This window comes from Macaca nemestrina, chromosome X (assembly GCF_043159975.1).
Source record: "Macaca nemestrina isolate mMacNem1 chromosome X, mMacNem.hap1, whole genome shotgun sequence".
NCBI lineage: Eukaryota > Metazoa > Chordata > Mammalia > Primates > Cercopithecidae > Macaca > Macaca nemestrina.
In genome coordinates, this window is record NC_092145.1 from 114,516,889 (window position 1) to 114,542,684 (window position 25,796).

The 25,796-nt window shown below is 41.2% G+C and overlaps 1 pseudogene; it reads right to left on the reverse strand.

The window, feature by feature from the left end:
- Positions 1-10,011: 10,011 nt before the first annotated feature.
- On the reverse strand, positions 10,012-10,970 carry LOC105463549 (serine/arginine-rich splicing factor 6 pseudogene; annotated as a pseudogene).
- Positions 10,971-25,796: the final 14,826 nt, after the last annotated feature.

A 25,796-nucleotide genomic window follows, 5' to 3' on the forward strand; every position in this document is an offset into this window, starting at 1 on the left:
CTTGCATGACCAAGTGCATTGTCCATGAGGTGCAACATATTGAAAAAAATCTTTTTTTCTGAGCAGTAGGTGTCAACAATGGGCTTAAAATATTTTATAAACCGTACTATGAACAGATGTGTTGTCATCCAGGCTTTGTTGTTCCATTTATAGAACACAGGCAGAGTAGATTTAGCATAATTCTTAAGGGCCCTAGGATTTTCTGAATGGTACATGAGCATTGGCTTTACCTTGAAGTCACCAGCTGCATTGGCCCCTACCTAACAAGAGATGCCTGTCTTTCGAAGTTTTGAAGGCAAGCATTGGCTTCTCCTCTTCAGCTATAAAGGTCCTAGATGGCATCTTCTTCCAATAGAAGGCTGTTTTGCCTACATTGAAAATTTGATGTTTAGTGCAGCCACCTTCATTAATGATCTTAGCTAGATCTTCTGGGTAACTTGCTGCAACTTCTGCATTAGCACCTTGTACTTTTATATTAGTGAGGCAACTTCTTTCTTTAAACCAAATGAACCAACCTCTGCTAGTTTCTGAAGCTTTCTCACCTCTGTCAGCCCTGATAGAATGAAAGAGAGTTAGGGCTTTGCTCTGGATTTGACTTTGGCTTAAAGGAATGGTGTGGCTGGTTTGATCTCCTATCCTGACCACTCAAACTTTTTCCATATCAGCAATAAGGTTGTTTCACTTTCTTATTATTCCTGTGTTCAATGGAGTAGCACTTTTAATTTCCTTCAAGAACTTTTCCTTTGCATTCACAACATGGCTGTTTGGTGCAAGAGGTCTAGCTTTCAGTCTATCTTGGCTTTTGACACTCCTTTCCCACTAAGCTTAATCATTTCTAGCTTTTAATTTAAAGTGAGACACATGTGACTCTTCTTTTCACTTGAACATGTACAGGTCATTGTAGGGTTGTTAATTGGCCTAATTTTAATATTGCTGTGTCTTAGGGAATAGGGAGGCCTGAGCAGAGGAAGAGTCGGGGGAATGGCTGGTCAGTGGAGCAGTTAGAACACAAACAACATTTATCATTCAATTTCACTGTCTTATATGGGCATGGTTGTAACATCGAAGACCACTGATCACAGATCACCATAACACATAGGATACTAATGAAAAAGTCTGGCCGGGCACAGTGGTTCATGCCTGTAATCCCAGCACTTTGGGAGGCCAAGGCAGGTGGATCACTTGAGGTCAGGAGTTCGAGATCAGCCTGGGCAACATGGTGAAACCCCGTCTCTACTAAAAATACAAAAAATTAGTCAGGCATGGTGGTGCACGCCTGTAATCCCACCTACTTGGGAGGCTGAGGCAAGGAGAATCGCTTGGACCTGGGAGGTGGAGGTTGCAGTGAGCCCTAAGATCGTGCCATTGCACTCCAGCCAGGATGACAGAGTGGTACTCTGTCTCAAAGAAAAAAAGAAGTCTGAAATATTGTGAGAATTATCAAAATGTAAGACAGAAACACAAAATGAGTACATGCTATTGGAAAAATGGCACCAATGGACTCGCCTTACTCAGTGTTGCCACAAATTTTCATTTGTAAAAAAAAAAAAAAAATGCAACATCTATAAAGCCTTCTAAAGGGAAGCACAATAAAATGAGATAAAAGGAGATTTGTCTGTATTTAAATGAACTCTTACATCTCAGTAATAAGCAATAACACAATAAAAATGGAAAAACTATTTTAATAGACATTTCACCAAAGATAATATACAGATATCTAATGAGCGTGTGAAAAGATGACTAACATTATTAGTCATTGGGGAAATAGAAATTGAGATGCAAATTAAAACCACAATGATGTATCACTTCATGCCCACTAGAATGGTTATGATCAAAAAGATTGGTAATACAAAGAATTGGCAAGGATGTGGAGACACTCATATTCTCAAAATAGTTGCTGGGAATATAATGTGGTACAACTACTTTGGAAAGGAGTTTGATAGCTTATTAAAAAGTTGTACGTGTGATCACCATGTAACCCAGCAATTCCATTCCTGGGTATATAACCAAGAGAAATGAAAACACATGCCCACACAAAGACTTGTATGTGAAGGTTCATAGCAACACTATCCATAATAGCTTAAAACTGGAAACAACCTAAATGTCCATTAGCTGGTGATTGAATAAACAAAATATGGTATATCTATGCAGTGGGATTCTACTAAGCAACAAAAGGAAATAAACTAAATGAACTATTTATGTATATAACAACATGGATGAACTTCAAAAACATTATATTCAGTAATAATAGAAGCCAGACACAAAAGAGTACATATTTTATGATTCTATTTACATGAAATTTCTAGGAAACGTACAACTATGAATACAGAAAGAAGAGTGGTTGCTTGAGACTGGAGGTTTGTGTGATAGTGGACTGAAAATGAGTACTGTGGAACTTTTTGGGATGAAGAGATTGTTATAAGATCAGATTGTAGTGATGTTTGCACCAGTGAATAAATTTACTATAAATCAACAAATTGTACATTTATATAGGGCACATTTTACATATGTAAAGTGTACCTCAATAAACTTCTTAAACAAAGAAGCTTCAGAACAATGTAAAAAACAAAAAGACAACAGCCTGTTTCAAATCTGCACCACAGTTAAGAGAGCACAGAATAGGGGCAATCAAAAGTTTACTGTGAGGGCCGGGCACGGTGGCTTCATGCCTGTAATCCCAACACTTTGGGAAGCCGAGGTGGCAGAATTGCTTGAGCCCAGGAGTTCAAGACCAGCCTAGGAAACATAGTGGGACCTTGTCTTTACAAAAAAAAAAAAAGTTTGGTGTGTGAGGACAGTGTGAAATTGGCAAGGACTTAGGCGTTAATTGGGATGAAAGGGCCTGCAGACCCAAGTACATGCAGCCCACTGTGTACTCAGAGATGGTCACTGTGTGCCTAAAAGAACTGAACTAGTGGAAACCTTCAACTTCTTTAGGTTGATTTCATGCCATACAGGTGTTGTTATTTCTTTTCTTCACTGTTAACATGGATTTTCAGAGACCATAAGAAGCATATCTAAAATTATACAGTTAGGGGGAAAGGACAAGACTTCCAGTTGAGGATATCAACCAAGGAGCTATGGAAAGCATGCTTTTAACCACAATAAACCCATAGAAACCCTAGATAAAATATCAGAAAAAAAAAAAAAAAACGGAAATTTGGGCTGGGTGCATCTCAGCACTTTGTGAGGCCAAGGCAGGAGGATTGTTTGGGCCCAGGACTTTGAGACCAGCCTGGGGAACATGGCAAGACCTTGTGTCTACAAAAAATTTAAAAATTAGGTGGTGTGTTGGTGTACACCTGTGGTCACACAGCTACTCAGGAGGCTGAGGCAGGAGAATCACTTGAGCCCAAGAGTTCAAGTCTGCTGTGAACTGTGTTCGTGCCACTGAACTCCATCCTGGATGACAGAGTGAGATCCTATTTCAAAAAAAAAAAAAAAGTAAATATGTAGTCAGACTGAAAAATAAGAAAAAGATAACTCAAGGTATCAGAAGTAAAAAGGGAATTTAAAGCCATCATGGTATCTTATCAGGAAGGAGAATCCCAAACCGTTACCTGGAAACAATGTAGCAATGGAGACTCCAATAAACTCGGCTGGGCGTGGTGGCTCACGCTTAGAAACCCAGCACTTTGGGAGGCTGAGGCAGGATGATTGCCTGAGTCCAGGAGCGGGAGGATTGCCTGAGTCCAGAAGTTTGAGACCAGCCTAGGAAACATAGTGAGACCCCCGTCTCTACAAGAAATGTTAAAAATTAGCCGGATGTGGTGTTATGCATCTGTAATCCCAGCTATCAAGAGGCTGATGTGGGAGGATTACTTGAGCCCTGGAGGTCTAGGTTGCAGTGAGCTATGATCACGCCAGCTGCACTCCAGCCTGAGCGGCACAGTGAGAACCGGTTTCTAAAAATAAAAATTAAAAAATAATAAACTACTGATAGAGGATAAATTGTTATAAGCACTTAAAAAATAAGCACTTAAAAAATGAGATTACCCAGAAAAACTGAGCATGCATATGATTTATGACAAGGGATTCTCCATAGATTTTACCATGAGACATGCATGAGGATGTTCAGAGCATGACTGTCAGAGGAAAAAAAGCAACCCACAGACGTCTATCAACAGTATAGTATATTCATAAAACGGAATATTCTATAGCAATGAAAATAAACTGGCTATACACATTAATATGAATGATACCAGTGTAATACTGAATGGAAAAAAAAGACTCTTAGAAGAATGTATTCAGTAGAGTTGCATTTATTTAAAGTTCAAAAATAACACATTGTTTAGGGATATACATATGTGTTAAAACTTTGAAAAAAGGCAAGGGAAAGATTCATGCAAAGTTCAGGCTAGTATTAGTTTTGACAGAAGGGAGAAAGAAGGGATTAAAGAAGCACAGAAAGTTGAAAAAGGACTGACAATATTATACCTCTTGAGCAAAGTAGTGGGTGAATGAACGTTCATGTTATTAGTCTTGTTTAGGTTGTACATGTATCTTATGTATGCTCTTTTTATGTATGATACATTTCACAAGAAAAATAAATAAATAAAATTTTTATATTACAAAAAAAGACTGCTGGCCTCAAGGCTCATCATAGAAATAGTGAAATTCCTATACATCAGTGATCACAAATTACATAGTATTGAAGTTGCATTAATTCAGAGACCAACTTAGTAAGAATTGACAACCTTTGCCATTAAAAGTAATGGCAAAAACCGCAATAACTTTTGCACCAACCTATACAATAGGAAAAAACTCATTTACAATAACAAAACACTATAAAATAACCAGGGATAAGCATAACAAATTATGTGCAGACTTTTATGTGGAAACATATCAAATGTTATTGCGGGATGTTGAAAAACACTTTCTTTTTTTTTTTTGAGACGGAGTCTCGCTCTGTCACCCAGGCTGGAGTGCAGTGGCCGGATCTCAGCTCTCTGCAAGTTCCGCCTCCCGGGTTCACGCCATTCTCCAGCCTCAACCTCCCGAGTAGCTGGGACTACAGGCGCCCGCCACCTCGCCCGGCTAGTTTTTTGTATTTCTTAGTAGAGACGGGGTTTCACCGTGTTAGCCAGGATGGTCTCGATCTCCTGATCTCGTGATCCGCCCGTCTCGGCCTCCCAAAGTGCTGGGATTACAGGCTTGAGCCACCGCGCCCGGCCCCGAAAAACACTTTCATAGAGAGGTATGCTTGTTTGTGGATGAGAAGATTCAATATTTTAAGGTTGTCAATTCTTACTAAGTTAGTCTCTAAATTAATGCAACTTCAATTAAAATTATACCAGAATACTTAATGTATTTTAACAAACTAATTCTCAAATTCATATAACAGTGTAAAACTAATGAAAATCCAAGACATTCCTAAAAAAATACAGGGCAAGGACATTTGCTCTTCCAGAAATAAAGAATTATATAAAGCTACAGTGATTAAAACAGAGTGATATTAGCATGAGAATAAATAAGTAGATTGATGGAATAGAAGAGAAATCCCAGAAACAGACTGGATATATGGGGATTACTACAGAAATAGACTTATAAATCATTAGGGGAAATTTTGAACTATTTAATGACTACTATCAGGAGATTTGATTATCCCTATGTGGAAAAAAAAAATTCTTACCTCTTAGTATTAACAAAAACCAGATTTTAAATGGATGTATCTAACTGTAGAAATCAGAATTTAGAAACTATTAGAAAAAATTTAGAGTATCTTTGTGTATGCAGTATACGTCATAAAAAGCACAAGTCACAAAGGGAAATATTGATAAACTGGACTACATTAAAATTTTAAACTTCTGTATAAAAATACATCACGAATGACATTAAAAGTTGAACAAGACTGGGTGCGGTGGCTCACGCCTGTGATCCCAGCACTTTGGGAGGCAGAGGCAGGCGGATCCAAAGGTCAGGAGTTCGAGACCAGCCTGGCCAACATAGTGAAACTCTGTCTCTACTAAAAATACAAAAATTAACCAAGCATGGTGGCACATGCCTATAGTCCCAGCTACTCACGAGGCTGAGGCAGGGGAATTGCTTGAACCCAGGAGGCAGAGGTTGTGATGACCCAATATTGCACTACTGCACTCCAGCCTGGGCAACAGAGTGAGACTCCATCTCAAAAAAAAAAAAAAAAAAAAAAAAAAGTTGAACAATCCCTTGGGAGGCTATATTTGTAATGCATATAACTATCACATGATTGGTATCCAGAATAGATGAAGATATTCTATATATTGATTAGAAGTAAACCAATCAGAAAAAAATGGGTAAATGATATGAGCAAACAATTAATGGAAGAGGGCATACAAATAGCCAATAAACATATAAAAAGAGGCTCAACCTCACAAATAATCAGCAAAATGCAAACAAAGACAAAAATTAGATCTATTTCACATGTATCAGATCAATAAAAACAAAATGTCAGAAAATATCAAGTATGGATGGTTGTCTGGAAAACTAGAAGCACTCAAACACTGCTAATGGAAGTATCAAGTGCAATTTGGCACCAGTAGTAAAGTTGAAACTATACCTAGCAATTCCATTTTAAGGTAGCCCAGATAAACTTTCATCCATGTGTTCAAGGAGGCATATATTATGCATTGCAGGATTATTGTTAATAGCAAAATCTATTACCAACTTAATGTTCATCAAGTTGGAATATATTCATATAATGAAGTACTATACAACTGTAACAAATGAACCAACTCTCTTCCAAAAATATGCTAAAATATGTTGAAATAAAAAAACAAATTGTACAATTATGTGTATGGTATGATGCCATTTACATAAGCACAAATACAAATGTATGAAACATGCAATTAATGCATTTATGATTAAATTATAGGAACGCAAACTGGAAAGATACACACAAAATTCAGGATGGAAAAGAAGAAAGGTAAGTGGCTCTGAAGGAGTACAAGGACACTTTGAACTCCATCTGTAATCTTTTTCTTGTATTTAAAAGATCAGAAGCAAATGACAAAATTCAGTTATGTGCTTTGCATACTTGAATGTTTGTTACATTATTCTCCGTACTTTGTCTGTACTTTAAAAACGTGTCCCAATAATCAAGGGAAGAAAAACATATTATATGAAGTAGACTAAGGTTTGGAAAACGACATTTCTTCATACTCGCTCACTGGAGGCCCTTTCTCCCTCACAGAACTTTGAAATGATCCTCCGTGAGGTATAGAATTGCTGTGCGGACACTGTCTGAGGAAGGATTGTTGTTTTTAAAGTGGTGAGCTGATGAATATGTTAATTAGCTTGATTGACTCTTCCTATAACATATACATAGATTAAAACAGCACATTGTACCCCATAAATAGACACAATTATTATTTGTCAAATAAAAAAGAGTATCCCTCCAAAAAAGATTATACGATAGAATGTTATTTGAAGAAATACACACACATACATATATATGATATAGGATGTATATAACATATATCTGATAAATATGCCTCTTTTATTGCTAAAAATACTGGCAGAAGAGGCTCTTGCCTAAAGTGCTAAGCACAGGCTAAGGGCTGAGGGAGTACCCGAAGGGAAACTTTGTGCTACTATGCAGGGTTCGTATGTCAAGGCAGAGAGCCAAGACAACACAGAGGCTGGGCACAGTGGCTCACACCTGTAAGCCCAGCACTTTGGGAGGCCGAGACGGGAGGGAAGATTGCTTGAGCTCAGGAGTTTGAGACCAGCCTGGACAACATAGCAAGACCTTGTCTCTAGAGGAAATAAAAAAAATTAGCTGGGCGTGGTGGCTCTTGTAGTCCTAGCTACTCGGGAGGTTGAGGTGGGAGCCTGGCGGTTTAGGCTGCAGTGAGCTGAGATGGCATCCGTGCACTTCAGCCTGGGTGACAAAGCAAGACCCTGTTTCAAAAAAAAGAAAAAAAAGAAAAAGAAAAAAGAGCAGAGGATGATTAGGAAGCCTCATGGACAGATGGAGCCGATAGGACACCTCACCCCGGGCAGAGGGCTCAATGGCTGAGACCCCTAATCCAGGTTTCTGGCCACAACTGATAGAGCAGAGGAAAACTTGAAGCAAGCTACCAAGAAGTGGCAGCTTTACAAATCTTGTTCCACCTCAGAGATCCATGAAGGATGCCCCATGAGCCTAGCTGTCTTGGAGAGGTCCTGTCATGCACTGATGACCTTGTTTTCCACCACAAAGCAACCGATAGACAGGTCCTGGGCCTGTCTCTCTCCCTTTTCCTCTGGGTCAGACTTACAATGAAATTGAACATTCTGTTAGAATATTTCTCCTTTCCTGTGCAAAGCAATACTGCTGACCCATGAGCATTAAGAGTGGAAGCTGAGTTGTTCTTCAATAATGGTAACCCAAAATCAATGCTGGGCCATCTGCACCATCTTAGTGCTTTTATTACTTCTACTTCCAAATGCTCTCCATCAAGCATGAGCTTTTTGTGTTTTTTTTTTGGAGATGGAGTCTTACTGTGTCACCTAGGCTGGAGTGCAATGGCACCATCTCAGCTCACTGTAACCTCTGCCTCCCAGGTTCAAGTGATTCTCCTGCTTCAGCCTCTAGAGTAGCTGGGATTACAGGCACCCACCACCATGCCCGGCTAATTTTTGTATTTTTAGTAGAGATGGGATTTCACCATGTTGGTCAGGCTGGTCTTGAACCCCTGACCTCAAACTACCCACTTGCCTCAGCCTCCCAAAGTGCTGGTGTGGGCCACCACGCCCGACCTCAAGCATTATCTTAACATCATCATGCATGGTTCTGAACACCTTACATAAACAAAGCACGGCACTATATGACAGCATAACAGAGAGATAGGATAAGATAGCATAACCCCACTGGTGAGGGGTCTGCAATCCTATATACCTAAGAAAATAAATAAAAGCTCAATAAGCCTATGGTAAATGCCAGTTGGATGTTTAGATAGTATACACTGCAGGGGGTTGGGAGTGGTTGAGGTTCTGAAGGAAGGTTTTATCAATTACTTGAGGCTAGGCACAGTTCTAAAAGATAACTGTAACATACATTTAAATCATGTCCACATGAATTTTTTTTTTTCCAGAAAGAATGTTTTTAGATCAGGAATGGCAAATGCATTTCATCTTAAGTGACTATTCCAATCAATAGGTGCCGAGCATGAAGAAGGGCTAAGACTGCTTCTGGGCCGGGAAAAAAAGAGTTGGTATCCTTCCCAGATAGCTGTCACTGGTACAGCTTAAGTGGGTGGCAGCATGTGTGAGCCATTTCTATACATCTGATTCACCTACTGAATGAAAATGTGCATATTACCCGTGTGTGGTCCTGCAGCAGGAAATTCAAGATCCTCCTCTTGTGCACTAGGACACTTTTACAGCTTTATACCTCAGTATAGTTGTCCCTTGATATATGCAGGGGATCAAGGTCCCCGGGGTATACCCAAATTCACACATACTCAAGTCCCACAGTCAGCCCTGCAGAACCCACGTATATGAGAAGTTGGCCTTCCCTATACTTGGGTTTCACATCTTGTGAATACTATATTTTCTTTTTTTTTGGTAGCAAACTTTTATTTAAATTTTACATAACTCAAGCTTTATAAAAAGCAAACATAATTGAAAATTGGGTTGTCCCTTTAAAGCCTTAAGTATTCAAGATTTGAAATGGTTAATTTAAAAATAAGCCAACAAATAACACAACAACAACAACAACAACAAAAAACCCTGCAGCAGATCCTGCTGAAATACTTTTTAAAAAATCTAAATGAGCTTAATCTTTACAAAAGTCATTTTAGCTCAAAAGCTGTAAAATTGAAGTTATCTTAATTCTACAAAGAAGGGAGAAGGTCTTTGACTTTATGCCACCATTTCCTTAGAGCCTCATCTTTTTCATCAAATTTGGCCATAAATCAAATTTCTGTGTGCCCTTGTTTTCAGGAGATTCCTCTTGCAAAAGAAGCCAAGTACAAACATGGAAGAACAACTGCCTAAGCAAGTAGAAATGTGTTCCAAAATAGTGTGCAATGAATGAAGAGTTCTGGATTAATCTCTGGAACTCAACCTGGACCCTGATCTTTATTTTGAATGAGATCTAGAACAGGATCTTGAAGTAGCTCTTTTTGGTGGAGAGGACACAGAATGACCCTTTGAGGGTGGAACAGGTAGGGGTGAATTGGAACGAGACTGGCTCCTTGATCTGTATTTTGACTTCGTATCACCTTTTCCACTTTCTTTGGAAGATCGAGACCAAGACCTGCTTGGAGATTTCTCATACTCATCCTCAGATCTGCTTTGAGAACAAGAACGGGAGTCTATATCCGATTTGGGCATAGATTTGCTCCTTGAGCTAGATTTCCTGCCTTTTGAATGAGAACGTGATCGACCTTTGCTCCGCAACCTGGATCAGGAGTGACTTTTTGAGATACTTTGAGATCTACTGTGGCTGCTCCGGTGACTCCTACTTCGTGACTGTCTTCTAGATCAAGACCTGGATCTGCTTCCAGAATCAGATCGCCTATCGCTTGTGCCTGGCTTACCTTCAATAAGCTTAATAGTTTTGCACTATCCAGTTTGTCCAACGCATGCTTCATGTCAAAACAGGAGTGAAACTCAATGCCCTCACTTGTGCATTCCTTGTGAGCATCAACATAGGTTACTTCTTCTGCTTGTTGCATAAAATCCTTTAAATCTTGCCAACCGTAACCACTAGAAAGACTTTCTACAATAAGCTCGTATTCTGTATGAACAGGTGGTCCATATTTGTCTCTGCCAGATGTTCTCTGACTGCTATATCCACCTCCATCACCATCTCCCTGCATCTAATGGCAAAAGGCTGCTGTCATCATGGCTTCCGGTAAGGTCAGCCAAAGGGCCATGGGGCAAGAGTCACACAATGTATGGAAAAGTCAAGGCCAATCATGAAAGGCAGTCATCTTAGCCGCAGTAGACACAGCCTCGGACCCATTGGCCACCAATCACCACACTCTGGCATCCCATGGCTGCCCCAGGATGTGAAGGCAGCAGGGCTCGGGGACACCCAAGTCATATGATCCCCAGCCCCCACACCTAAATACTGTATTTTCAATCCACATATAAGTGGACGTGCTCAGTTCAAACCCATGTTGTTCAAGGGTCAACTGTTCAGAGCTGGTCAAGAAAGCCCTGCATCCCAAAGATAGTTTCAATAGCTGCCAAGGAATGTTATTGTGGTAGATGTCTTTGTTCAAAGTATGGCACTAGGATTTGCCAAGTGGGTGGAATCTTGTGGCATGCTGACAGTTTGCAGGAATTCTATGCGGAAAGGACTGGGTTAATCAGGGCACCTTTCTGTCTTTTTTTTTTTTTTTTTTTTTTAGCTTAAGCATTATTCTACAGCGCATGTGTAGAAAGTCTTTCTTATTTCCAGAGCCTGCATTCAATATTTTCATAAAAGAAATCATGGTGACAGTGTATATCAGGAAATGAGTCATGTGTTATTTGAAATTCTAAAGACATTTCCCTCCAGAATCAGAGCGACAATAATAATAACAATAAAACATTCACGCACACACAAAACTTCTCTGACAGATGATACGCAAGTTGATGTAAGAGCACAGTCTCTGGCTTGCCAGGTAGACATAAATATCTACAGCATGTTCCCCTCAGTCTCAAACTGGGCCATCTGCAAGATAGGATGGGAAGTGCGTGGGCTCTGCAGTCAGAAAGACCTTGATGCATATCCTGACACTACCATTTTCTAACTGTATGACTTGGGATGAGTTCCTTAAATATGAAATGGCAAGAGTCATAGCTAGCCCACAGGATTGTTAAAAGGGTTAAATGAGATCATGTACGTAAAGCACGTAGTTAAGTGCCTAGTACACTGTATGGTTTCAATAAATCAAAATTCCTTTCCTCCATTTTATTGTCTAAACCATAATAGCTGAATATCTAACTCTATCTTTGTAAATTCTCTCTAGCTTTCTATTCAATTTTCAGCTGTGAACAGAGGAACCTGCTTCCTTCATTTCGGAATGACCTTCGGTGCTTCTACTCCTGATTCCAGCACTTCCTTCTGGGAACACAAATCCTATGCCCTCTGTGGCCCTCCATGTCCTTCTCCACTGTCTGTCACCAGATCCAGCCCTTGCAGCATTTTTACCTTGCAGGGTTGCTCCAGGCAGACTACTGGCTAATGCTTTTACTAATAATTATAGTCTTCAGAAGGTCAGGCTTCATGGGGATTGAAAAGGGAGTCTGCACCTAGTAGCAAAAGACTGAAATTTATGCTCGGGCACTATATGTCATGCTTTCTTGTTCCCTATCCGTGTAAGTTAGGAAATATTAGTAAATACTTAGCCAATAGAATTTAATATTCATCTGATTATTTATTGACTGATAATAGGAAAGGAAAGAAATGGCAGGAATACAGGCATAGGGGTCAAAGAAATAAAGAGTTCGAGAGGGAAGAAACATGAAAAAAGCTGGAAAAATAGCAGTGCTAAAGGTGGGGTAGATATGCCTCAGCACGCCATTGGTTTTCAGCAAAACAAAAATAAGTAAAATAAGCAAAAATAAACTCTGTGCCCCAGTTACCCAAATTAGTAAGGGACAGTTTGTGGGCCATGAAATGTTTTATTGTGTATCGCTCTATTTTGCTGGAGTGCGCATGGCTTCCCTTATAGTCAGCTAGGTACACACTTAAGGCTTTTTAAGTCCCTCATGGAAACCCTACCCCAGCCACAAGTAATTTCCAGACTTTATTATGGTTCTGTTGGGGGATTCTATATACTTTTCAGCTCAGAAATGATTTCAAGTATCACCGAAACCTCAGCTTCAATGACCTGAATAAAATTTGGAAGGAACCGTGATTTTTCAGGAAACTCCTCAAACGCTGAGCAGCGAATGCAGAGTGTTACTTTATAAATAGGCACCTGCTCATTGAGCAGTAGCAATGTGTATTGGACCGACACAACTGACGCTACTTTTATCCTCATGGTATGCTGGATTCTCTTGGGAAGAAAGTGGACTTTTCCCCCCATTTGTCTTGCCACACGGACACTGTGGAAGCCACCACCCTCCCCCCGCCAACACACACACAGATAAAATTAGTTATAACGTTTGAAGTAGTAGAGTAACCTATATAACCATTCCTGAAAATAAAATTCAGAGTATTTTAGCGAAACCCATTGTGTACGCATGCGCATACATACACATACACACAGAGTCTTGTGGGCTTATAAAAAGTTTCGTGAGCAGATAAAAGACAAAGGAAAGGAAATGACTCGATAGGGACAATGATCTGATGACTCTTTAACATTTCTGATGCCCTATATACTGTTTTTTAAAAGTTTGATTTTAAGAAAACAATAAAAGGCCAGCACAGTGGCTCATGACTATAAACCTGGCAGGAGAATCCCTTGAACCCAGGATTTCGAGGTCAGCCTGGGCAACATAGGGAGACCCCATCTCTACAAAAATAAAAATAATAGCTGGGCACTGTGCTGCATGCCTTCAGTCCCAGCTACTTCAGAGGCTGAGGCAGGAGGATTACTTGAGCCCAGGAGGTCGAGGCTACAGTGAGCTGTGGTCATGCCACTGCACTCCAGCCTGGGAGACAGAGCAAAATCTTGTCTCAATAAAAATAAAAAAATGATAATAATAACAATAAAAAGGTAATGCTTGCTGTTCATTGACTGAAGGGGGGCTGTTAGTACAGATTAATGTGAATGCCAACACAATATGTTTCTCAAAGTTAAGTATGAAGTCCTTTTAATGGCTTAAAAAATTCCCTTGGACATGTAAAGATACATGTTTGGATTTCTGAGGGTCCTTGGTCCACAGTTTTAGAGACAATGAGTTCATAAACTAAATTTCATTTTGTGAAACTATCTTTAAATTGGGAATTATCACCAGGAAAAAAATGTGGTCTTTACAACTGGTACCCAAAAAAAGAAGATTATTATTACAATAAAGACAGAATAGAAAATTATTCTTTGTATTAATCATGTTTTTAATTTTTCTGTATTTTATGATACTGATATCTTGGGGCCTTGCTAATTCCAGGGAGACTGCCTCTCCGGGGGCCAGCTAATTCCTAGAGATAGCAAAAAAGTTGCCTCCCAGGGCGCCTTTCACATGCAAACTAACCAATTCATAGCCCATACCGCCTCCACCTCCCCACCACCTCCCTTATCTAACTTTTACACACCAAGCCTTCCCCAAAGCACCCTAGGGCCACGCACTGAACTGGAGACTATGCCTATAGCCCAGAGCCCACTGAAATTATTTATTCGAAGCAGCCAACCCTAAACTGCCCACCTTGCCCTGCCCATTTCTTCCTGCAAAAAACAAAAGGCTTTTGCCCATTGTGACCCCTCACTCTTTCTGCCTAACTGTGAGTAAGGCAACCTGTCACCTTGCCATACCTGATTTAAACAAATCCCAGGTACATTTTTGAGCATTCTTAGATTCTCAATCAGAGACCCCAGTTTGAGAGACACTGCTCCAGAACAGCAGTTCTCAAGTGTCTGTGCCCCACCCTCATCCCCCCAAGGACAGTAGCGGCACCTGGCAGCATTGTTAGAAATGCAGCTTGTGGACCGGTCATAGTGGCTGTCACCCAGTGAGCACTTTGGGAGGCCGAGGTGGGCAGATCACCTGAGGTCAGGAGTTCGAGACCAGCCTGACCAACACGGCAAAATCCTGTCTCTACTAAAAATACAAAAATTAGCCGGGCTTGATGGTGGATGCCTGTAGTCCCAGCTACTTGGGGAGGCTGAGGCAGGAGAATCACCTGAACCCGGAAGCAGAGGTTGCAGTGAGCCGAGATCGTGCCACTGCACTCCAACCTGGGGGGCAGAGCAAGACTCTATCAAAAAAAAAAAAAAAAAAAGGAAAGAAAGAAAGAGAGAGTGAGAGAGAGAGAAGAAAGAAAGAAAGAAAGAAAAGAAAAAGAAAGAAAGAAAGAAAGGAAAGAAAAATGAAAGAAAGGAAGAAAGAAAGAAAGAAAGAAAGAAAGAAAGAAAGAAAGAAAGAAAGAAAGAAAGAAAGAAAGAAAGAAAGAAAAGAAATGCAGCTTGTGGCAAGGTGCGGTGGCTCACGCCTGTAATCCCAGCACTTTGGGAGGCTGAAGTTGGCGGATCACCTGAGGTCAGGAGTTTGAGACCAGCCTGACCAACATGGAGAAACCCTGTCTCTACTAAAAATACAAAATTAGCCAGGTGTGGTGGTGCATGCCTGTAATCCCAGCTTCTTGGGGAGGCTGAGGCAGGAGAATCGCTTGAGCCCAGGAGGCAGAGGTTGCAGTGCGCCGAGATCACACCACTGCACTCCGGCCTGGACCTGGGTGACAGAGTAAGACTCCAACTCAAGAAAAGAAAAAAAGAAATGCAGCTTGTTAGAACTGGTCCAGACTTACCACTGAATCTGAAACTCTGGGAGGTGGTGTCTAGCGATAAACCCTCCAGGGGCTTCTAAAACATGCTCCAGTTAGAGAAACTACTTCCTAGATTCTCATGGTGATCCTTCATGAAGGTTTGGTTTTTAATATATCTTGCCCTTTTTCACTTGAGTTCCTAGGATCTCTTTTTACTCTCTCCTGCATCTTTTTTTTTTTCTGCACCTTTTTGGTAAATTGATAGCTTATCTTTAGAGGTGCAGTCACACACACCCCCTCCCCCACCGTCCACAGACACGAATGCATACCTGATTGCTCCCCTGCCCCATTTTGTCTCTGTTATCTTACGTAAAATGCAGATTCCCAGCATTTTTCCTCTGCCTCATTTGCCTGTGTCATCTTAGGCAAAAAAAAAAGATGCAGATTCACTGAGCCAGACAAAGGCATGAATGACTGTTTTTCCCTACACCCCTCTTACATGAAAATTATGTACTTCTCCATATCCCACCCTTTCCCCTTTAAATTTGGAGCCCTCAAAATTATCTTTGGAGAAAGGCATACACCTGTCTCCTGGGCATGTGTCCTTAACTTTGGCAAATAAGCCTCCTAAAATGATTGAGACTTGTCTCAATCAATCATTGGCTCTAAGTCTTCTTGGACTCAGGCAGCACGGTAACGACAAGAAATTAGGTCTCAAAACTCTAAGTCAGTGCCTAAGTTTCCAATATCTTTTATGCCTTTATACGCTCATTTCTGTCTCACAAATAAAGGCAATTAGCACACTGCTCAAACTGAACCCTTCCTAAAACTTGGAAACTGTAAGACGTTTTCATGATATCATTTCATGTTAGCTGTCAAAAACACCAAAGCAAAATGTATATTTTAAAAAATGTAATCTTAAAGACCAGGCCCAGTGGCTCATGCCTGTAATCCCAGCACTTTGGGAGGCCGAGGTGGGCAGACCACTTGAGGTCAGGAGTTCGAGACCAACATGGTGAAACTCTGTCTGTACTAAAAATACAAAAATTAGCCAGGCGTGGTGGCATATGCCTGTAATCCCAGCTACTCGGGAGGCTGAGGCAGAAGAATCTCTTGAACCCAGGAGGCAGAGGTTGTGGTGAGCTGAGATAGCACCACTGCACTCCAGTCTGGGTGACAGAGTGAGACTCTGTCTCAGAAAAATAAATAAATAAAATGTAATCTTGAAAATAGTTCCATAATCATTTTCAACCAAGTGAGTGGTAATTCTCTCTCTTCCCAAATGCTGAAAAATTATCCACAGTGAGCCGCTACAGTTTAATAAGGTAGCGTTATTCAAATTAATGTGATGTTACCTATTTCTCACAAATAGAATAAGTTTTCTTTTCCTTGCTTGCAGAGATGAATGTTTAAACTTTTCTTCCATGTGTAGTAGCACCACAGGCTCCAGTTTATATGCTAGGTAAACAAATCAGCATGTGAAGGCCTCACGCAGAAAAACCATAAATATTTCCTAATCATTATCGCTGTCCCGCCTTATTTATTTGGATCCTAGTACAAGAATCATCATTTTAAAAGCCTTCAAAATTTTGCTAAGGGGGCTCAAATGCTAGCAGAAGCATGACGATTCAGGGAGAGGGGAATAGAACTGAGGCACGATTTTGAGGAAGGAGACCTGAGTCCATCCCAACTCTGCCAAAAGCCCATTGTGGGACTGCAGAAAAGTTACTTAACCTCTCAGGCCGACATTTTCAACTCTTCTCGTTTTAGATAATGTCTAAAATCAACTGAGTCCCCTTGGTCCAAAGCTTCCATGATACAAACAGAGTTTGATATCTTCTCCTTGCCCCATTCCAAGACTTTAGTCAACTTTGAGAAGACTGTAGTTTTCTATAGTCTTCTATAGTCTGGCGCCAGACTGGGTGGTAATAGTGGGGTTGTGAATTGCTCCAGAAGTGCAGTAGTCTGGGGTTGCCTCCTGCCCTGGAAGGAACTGACCATTCATCACTCTGCAAGCTCCTTCTCAGGCAGCCCACTTGTGATTCTAGATTACTTGCCCTACGACAAGCCTCTGTCTGACATTCCTTCAGAGGGAGGAGCATGGTTTTGCTTCACAGTGTGATGAAGTTAAATTCTACTCCTAAAACAGTGGCTCTTAACCTTGGCTGCACATTCACGTCACCCAGGGGAACTTTACAAAAATACCAGTGTCACAAACGACCCCATTAAAAAGCGGGCAAAAGACCTGAATAGACACTTCTCAAAAGAAGACATATACACAGCTAACAAGCATATGAAAAAAATGTTCAACACCACTGATCATTAGAGAAATGCAAATCCAAACCACAGTGAGATAGCATCTCACACCAGTCAGAATGGCTATCATTAAAAAGTCAAAAAATAATAGATGCGGGTGAGGTTGTGGAGAAAAGGGAATGCTTATACACTGCTGGCAGGACTGTAAATTAGTTTAGCCATTGTGGAAAGCAATATGGCAATTTCTCAAAGAACTTAAAACAGAATTGCCATTTGACCCAACAATCTTATTATTGGGTATATCCCCAAAAGAATATAAATCATTCTACCATAAAGACACATGCACACGTATGTTCATCGCAGCACTATCCACAATAGTAAGGACATGGAATCAACCTAAATGTCCATCAGTGGTAGACTAAAGAAAATGTGGTACTATACACCATGCAATACTATGCAACCATAAAAAAGAAAGAGATCACGTCCTCTGCAGCAACAAGGATGGAGCTGGAGGCCATTATCCTAAGCAAATTAATGTAAAATCAAATACTATATACTCTCGCTTATAAGTGGGAGCTAAAAAATGAGAACACATGGATACTAGGAGGGGGACAACAGACACTGGGGTGTACTTGAGGGTAAAGAGTGGGAATATGGAGAGGATCAGAAAAAATACCTATCGAGTACTATGCTCATTACCTGGGTGATGAAATTATCTGTATGCCAAACCTCTATGTCACGCAATTTACCTGCATAACAAACCTGCACATGTACCCCTGATCCTAAAATAAAAGCTAAAAAAAAAAAAAAAAAATCAGTTGTGTAGCTCCAGCTTCCAGAGATTCTGATATTGGTCTAGGGTATGGCCTAGACATTGGGATTTTTAAAATCTCCCAAGATGCTTCCAAATGCAGCCAGATTCCAAAACCACTGCCAAGGGAATGTAGTACACTAATTCGAAAGCCTGGCTACAGATCCCTCTTGAAGATGAATATTAAAACAAAGGTGGAAAGAAGAAAGGATTCACCTGGGAAGAGGATCAGAGGAGAAATGAATGGCTGAAGATGGAAGGACTAGGCAGATACTGAAGGCAGTCTCCACCGTCCTCATAAACAAGTGCCGAGCAAATGCATCCCTACTGGTGAGGTGGCGATTCTGTACAGGCGGCTGACTCCCCAGCTTGGCTTCTGGCTTCCCCAGAGCCCAGGGGACATAGAAGCTAACCCTGTGTAGAGATGTGTCTGTTTTCCATCTGGCTCTCTGCTATCCTTCCCTAGAGACTGCCTGTTATGGGGACAGCCAAGGGGGCACACTTTTCTCAGTGTGCCACAATGGGTTTGGCACACGTCCTCAAGGATGCGTCTGGGCTGAGCAAGGCAGTAGCTGAGCCCCCCTGCGGACCTCCTGATTTGGTAGCCAGTAGACCCTGATCACAAACAAATGATTCCATTTCCTGAGCCTGCGCTTTAATTGCCTTTCCTTGCAAAACAGGCTCATAGGCAGTTTAAGCGAATGGATCTGGCAAAGGTATTTCTTTGGTTGAGGGATTACACTAAAAGCAATTGCCCAAGAATGAAAGTGATAGTATTAGAAACTGACAGGCTCATAAACTTCAGGACCCTCTGACACCTTATTTTGTATAGCACCTCAGAATTTACCAAACACTCCTACATCCTCTAGCTCATTTCATTTTGGTTCAGAGAATCCCATGAAATAAGTAAAGTATTAACCATCCTCTTTGGTATGTAAGGACAGGAAAGCTCAGAGTGGTTTAGTAACTAGCCCAAGGTGTTACAGCCATTATGCTGGTTCTGGACCTACTTGCTCTCAATTTACTTTTGTATCGTTTTCCAGTTCCACTTTGTAGGACAGGAGGGTTGACCCCTGCAGGCCAATTTTCTGAGTAAGCTCCTGTGTCCGCTGCCTGGGTGCAGCCAATGGAAGGAATGGTTCGGAGGGGAAAGCTAGACCACCCTTCCCTGCCTTTAATGGCTTCTCCCACAGGGGCTATGGCTTTTCCCTTGAAGGACAGACCCGTCCTGGTGACAGCTTTCGTTGGTTGACTCCTGTTCCTCAGTGCCTGTGTCATGGGCTCCTCCCCTTCTCCCTCTGTTTTTGTGGCTTCCTGCTGTTGCTAATCTCTGAGTTGCCAAGTGGCCTGTTTGGCTTCTCAGCAATTCCTTTACCTGAATAACCAGCTTCCTGCATTAAAGTGCTCTGGGTTAAACACTCAAGAGGGTTCTGTTTACTGGCTAGACTCTGTATCAGGCAGGATCCTGGCAGGAAACAGATGGCGCGCTCAACAGGGTAACCAAAGGGAGTTGAATGAAGAGACTGTTTACATTGATGTGGGCAGGCTGATAGAGTATGGTGGGGAATTGCTGTGGCCTTTCCTTCCCTGGGCCAGCAAGGGCAAGGGGAGGCAGTAAGGATTATCAGAGAAGATGAGACCTGCAGTCTTGGAAGAGGGGCTTCCTGGCAGAGCTGTGGCTATAGACACTGGAACAAAGGAACTGTCAAAATCACATCTTACCAGGGAGGGAGAGATAGAAGGTGGAGAATAAATACACCTTTCTCTCCTCCCACCCTCCTGTCTCCAGTTGGTGCCTCCCATTGACCAAACTTAATAAAAAGCCCTAGGCCAAGGGTGATGCAGTCCATAAAGGTTAGTCTCCAGGGACCCAGTCAGGGCAAAAAAAGAGAGGGAAGATCTGTGTGTGTACATGTACATGTGTGCATGCTGTGCGCATGTCTTTGTTGAGGGAAGCAAGGAACAAATGGAGGAAAAAACAGCTTGACTCCGACAAATATAGCCAATAAAAGGCTGGGTTAGGACAAGCATGCTGTTATTCTAATGTCAGATCCCAAATTTATTCTACTTCACCAGGTCGATTTGACACAAGATAAATATGACGCATAAATCCTTACCTTTGTTTCTGTTGATTTTTACTGCACAGAATGTATTCAGTATTTAGGCAATTTAAGCTTTTCGTTATGTATTTTAATTGGCAAAGTAAAATTGTATGTTTTTGTATGGGACAATGTGATGTTTCGATATATGCGTACAATGGGGAATGATTAAATCAAGCTAATTGACATATCCGCCACCTCACATATTATTTTTTGTGATGAGAACATTTGAAATTTACTCTTTCAGCAAGTTTGAAATATATAATACACTATTATTATTATCATTATTGTTTTTTTGAGACGGAGTATTGCTCTGTTGCCAGGCTGGAGAGGTGCAACGACGAGATCTCAGCTCACTGCAACCCCTGCCTCCCGGGTTCAAGTGGTTCTCCTGCCTCAGCCTCTTGAGTAGCTGGGATTACAGGTGCATGCCACTATGCCCGGCTAATTTTTGTATTTTTAGTAGAGACAGGGTTTTGCCATGTTGATGAGGCTAGTCTCGAACTCCTGACCTCATGATCTGCCCTCCTTGCCTCCCCAAGTGCTGGGATTACAGGGGTGAGCCACCACACCTGGCCATAATACACATTATTAGCCATAGTTACCATACTGTACAAGAAATCTAAAAACCTAATTTCTTCTGTCTGAAACTTTGTACCCTTTAATCAACATCTCCCCAATACTCCTCACCCCCAGATCCTGGGAACCACCATTCCACTCTCTCTTCTAAGTTCAACTTTTTTTAGATCCTACGTGTGAGTGAGATCATGAGGTATTGGTCTTTCTGTGCCTGGCTCATTTCACTTAACATAGTAACCTCCAAGTTCACCCATGTTGCCACAAATGACAGAATTTTCTTCTTTTTTAAGGTTGAATAGTATTCCATTTTGTGTATATACCACATTTTCTTTATCCGTTTATCTACTAATGGGCACTTAGGTTAATTTCACATCTTGGCTTTTGTAAATGATGCTGTAATGAACATAGCCAGTTCAAACGTTTATCTGTTACTTTGGGGTGCTAAAGACTTCTCTGGGCACCGTGCCTTTAGAAGGAAGATTTATCTGGCTGGGTGCGGTGACTCACGCCTGTAATCCCATCACTTCGGGAGGCCGAGGCGGGCAGATCACAAGGTCAGGAGACTGAGACCATCCTGGCCAACATGGTGAAACCCTGTCTCTACTAAAAATACAAAAATTAGCTGTGCATGGTGGCACATGCCTGTAATCCCAGCTACTCTGGAGGCTGAGGCAGGAGAATCGCTTGAACCAGGAGTCGGAGGTTGCAGTAAGCTGAGATAATGCTGCGGCACTCCAGCCTGGCAACAGAGTGAGACTCTGTCTCAAAACGAAAAAAAAAAAAAAAAAAAAAAAAGAAGGAAGATTTATTAAGGTGACACTGATAGATCTCCTAAGAATAATCTTGTTCTGAATGAAGAGATTTTAGATAATTCTGACTTTTCTCATTGTGTGTGTGTGTGTATGTGTGTGTGAGAGAGAGGCTTTCGTTGTTTCTAATGAGCAAGTAATTTCACAATGTAAAAAATTGTACTGTTTTAATTTCAGGCTTTAGAAAAGGATGATTTTTTCAGGACAACTAAGCCTTCAACCCTCCAAACTCATTTTCTTGATTACTGACAATATTCCTGAGTTTCTACAAATAGGGAACTTCCTTGTTTTACAGACAAGGAAGCCTGAGCCCAAAGGAAAGTGGCTTGTCCCTAGTGTCCCTGCTGGTTGGGGACAGAGCTGGGACTAGACCCAGGTCTCCTGCCTCCCTCCTGCACCAGTGCCCTTTCTGACCAGCCGCAACTTTGCAACACTGTCCAGCTCACAGAGAAGACCGATTTTGCCTCTGCAAAAACAATATTCATTGCCTTTCCCCCTGAAAGCTTCTGTTAGACTAATAGCCCCTTAGATAGAAGAAGCAAAGGGAGGGCAAGGGAGGAGTTGGAGGGTGAGCTGAAACTGGCTGGAAGAAGAGGCAGAGGCAGGGCTGACAATATGGGAATGAGGGGGTAGCTTGAAGAGATCCGGCCGGAGGAGGATGAGGGCTCAGTGACCCACACACATAAAAATAAGTACAGAAGAGAGTGACCTTCCATTGCTGTTCCCATGGCAAATGCATCTGACTGTTTTTTTTTTTTTTTAACTAAAAGTAACATCTGAGGAGTCATGATGGGCTGGGGTTTTGCCAGGCTCAAAGTGCTTTATTGGTTTCTGTACGCTGCAAGGTCGCTCTCCCCTCACTGAGCAGCAGGAGCCCTTTATAGACACACGCTTTGTCTCAAGAGGAATGCACGGTTAAAATGGACTGCTTAATGTTCTAGACTAGAGTGAATCTGGTAATGTCTGAAAAAATGCCAGAGAATGTGCCTTAGAATTTCACTCGGGCCCATTTGAATCCTTAGCATTTATGTGGTCTGAGAAGTCAGTCCACCTTTGAGTGTCTTACCTGTGTGGCTGGGCTGGGTTGTCTTCTTAAGTGGCAGAAAGCCGAGAGTAACCTTGGAGCAACTGAAGAAAATGAAACATGGAGGAAGTGCACGACATCATGAAAAGAAAATCAGGCTGGGCATGGTGGCTCATGCCTGTAAGCCCTGCACTTTGACAGGCCGAGGTGGGAAGATGGCTTGAGGCCAGGAGGTCTTGAACTCCTGGCAACATAGTGAGATCCTGTCTCTACTATTTCTACTACTACTAATAAGGAATCAGTGAGCCCCACTGCTTGTTAAAGCTCTGCTCACAGCCCACAGCAGTGATCACTCCGTATCTAGAACCGTGACACACCACAAAATAGTCTAGTGGCTATGAACTGAAGCAGAGGAAATTTCCCAAGTAGACAAATACGTTTCATACACTTTTCTTTCCCTTTCCACTTGTCTTTCCCCGTCACACTCTGTGAATGTCTCCACCATCTCCTGCTGCCTGGACCCGTTGAAGCCTCCCCATGGGCAACCTGCCCCTGGAACCCTCTCCCCAAGTTTCAAATGACCCTCTTCTCAACCTTAAAGTAGACTTGACTTGCTCTCCCTTGGAAGTGCACTTTAGAATTCTGTCTTGGGGCCGGGCACGGTGGCTCACGCCTGTAATCTCAGCATTTTGGGAGGCTGAGGCAGGTGGATCACCTGAGGTCAGGAGTTCGAGACCAGCCTGGCCTACAGGGTAAAACCCCGTTTCTACTAAAAATACAAAAATTAGCCAGGTGTGGTGGTTGTGCGCCTATAATTGCAGCTGCTCAGGAGACTAAGGCATGAGAATAGCTCAAACCCAGGAGGCAAAGGCTGCAGTGAGCCAAGATGGTGCCACTGCACTCCAGCCTGGGTGACAGAACAAGACTGTCTCAAAAAAAAAAAAAGATTCTGCTTTGGGCCTCAAGAACACATGATGATATTATCTCTACATTCTGCTCTGCTGTTCCTCATTTTCTTCTGTTTTTATACTATGTTCTCGGAACCTGTTCTAATAATTATACCCGATAAACTCAAGCCGTGAAGATTCTGGACCACCCCGACATAAGATGCTCTCAAATGAGATCAGAACAGTAATCACAGCTAAGCCTCTGGAATCTAGAGGCCTATCAGGAGCTAATGTTTCCAAGCATAAAAGAGATAATGATTTTGATGTGGACGCTTTACCCTGACCCTGGAAAGTTCTGTATGGAATGATCCCCAGAATTATTGCTGGCATTGATTGAAACAACAGATCAGATATCTTACAATGTTCATCTTCATGAAATTGTTCAACTTTAGTGAGGAGACTAGAAAAGTTGAAGAACGCAATGGTTGGTTGGTTCCGAAGTGAAAACCAGTCTCAATCATTCCTCAACAAACTAAAAATAGAGCTACCATATGATCCAGCAATTCCACTGCTGGGTATATACCCAAAAGAAAGGAAATCATTATATCAAAGAGATAATCAATGATACTTGATTACCCAGTACATGCAGAAGAGCATTGACCATGTCCCTCCCTTTTTCTTCAATCATTACTGCATTTCAGGGATCATGAGATGATTTACTAAGAGCTGTTCACCTTTGGTTTTATGTTCTCAGGGAAAATGGATTGGAAAGCATTTGAAGAAATATGGCTTATAGGTAAACAATTGTTTGTAATATATTCTTCAGGAGGAGAAAACTTACCATCTTTAATGTCAACTTGGAGGCAAATATTTAGCATTCCAAAATGTTCCTATAGTGGTGGCTTTTAAAAAGTGGAAATAATGTGAATATGTCCTACTAGAGCTGAAATTTAGAAAAAAGAAAAATCATACAAATAAAAAATCTAAGACAGTGATTGTCTGAACTACAACTTGCATTTGATCTGATTGAAATGATCTGTCTTGTTGTACCAGTGAGATAATACAATGTTCCTTTCCTCACTATTCATTTGGTGCTGTAATTAAGGTAGGACTGAATAGTGTTGGGTGGAAGCTTACTATTGTCAATGCTTTCATGATGAGTCTGTGGGAAATATGAACCACAGTATAGCCTGGAAAAAGGCAAACGTGACTTTAACAGATTGGAAACATTAGTGATGGATGAAAGGACAATTGGTTTCCAATTATGCCTGGTTGTACTCATTTCTGTTTTCACTGATTGTGACAAATATATACTATAGGATTTGGTGGGAAGCACTTCGTTTTTTTTTTTTAGCTCAATAAATAAATATACAGTATTTAATGGGGAATGTTTCTTTCTTACAAAGTCCCCAAATTAAAATTCACTCAGTTCATTAACAACTTGGAATTTTATCTTGTTCTGGTTATGACAACGTCACAGGCAAGATTAGCTATTTTATCATGGCATTTGGATGGTAAATGTAAGCTTTTTAAAAGTTAGAACTGCACAAAGAAAGCCCTAGTGATTATGAACTGTAATATAGTGAACTTCTGGGTTTTTTTTTTTAAATCACAAATTGTCTTGGTGCATTAGCAATATGTCAGCTGCAATTACAGTGGAAATGGCACCCTGACTTAAAATGAAGTGCTATTTCCTTTCCTTAAAAGATTTACTTGAGTATGAAGAGAGCACACTGTTAAGTACTCTGAGTTTGCATTCAGGTCTGTGAGTTGCCTACTTAATGGATGCCCACACAGCATGTTTTAGCTGTACTTTTCTCTGTCAGTTATGTACAAGTCATTATGTGCTTCCTATATATAGTACTTGATAGTTATTGCTTTGCATATAATCTAATATGTTGAATTAATTTTTAAAGTATAAAGTGCATTAATGTAATACTGACAATTAAAAAATAATATCTTGAATTTATATGGCATAAGATTCTTATATGTCTATTTACCTACTG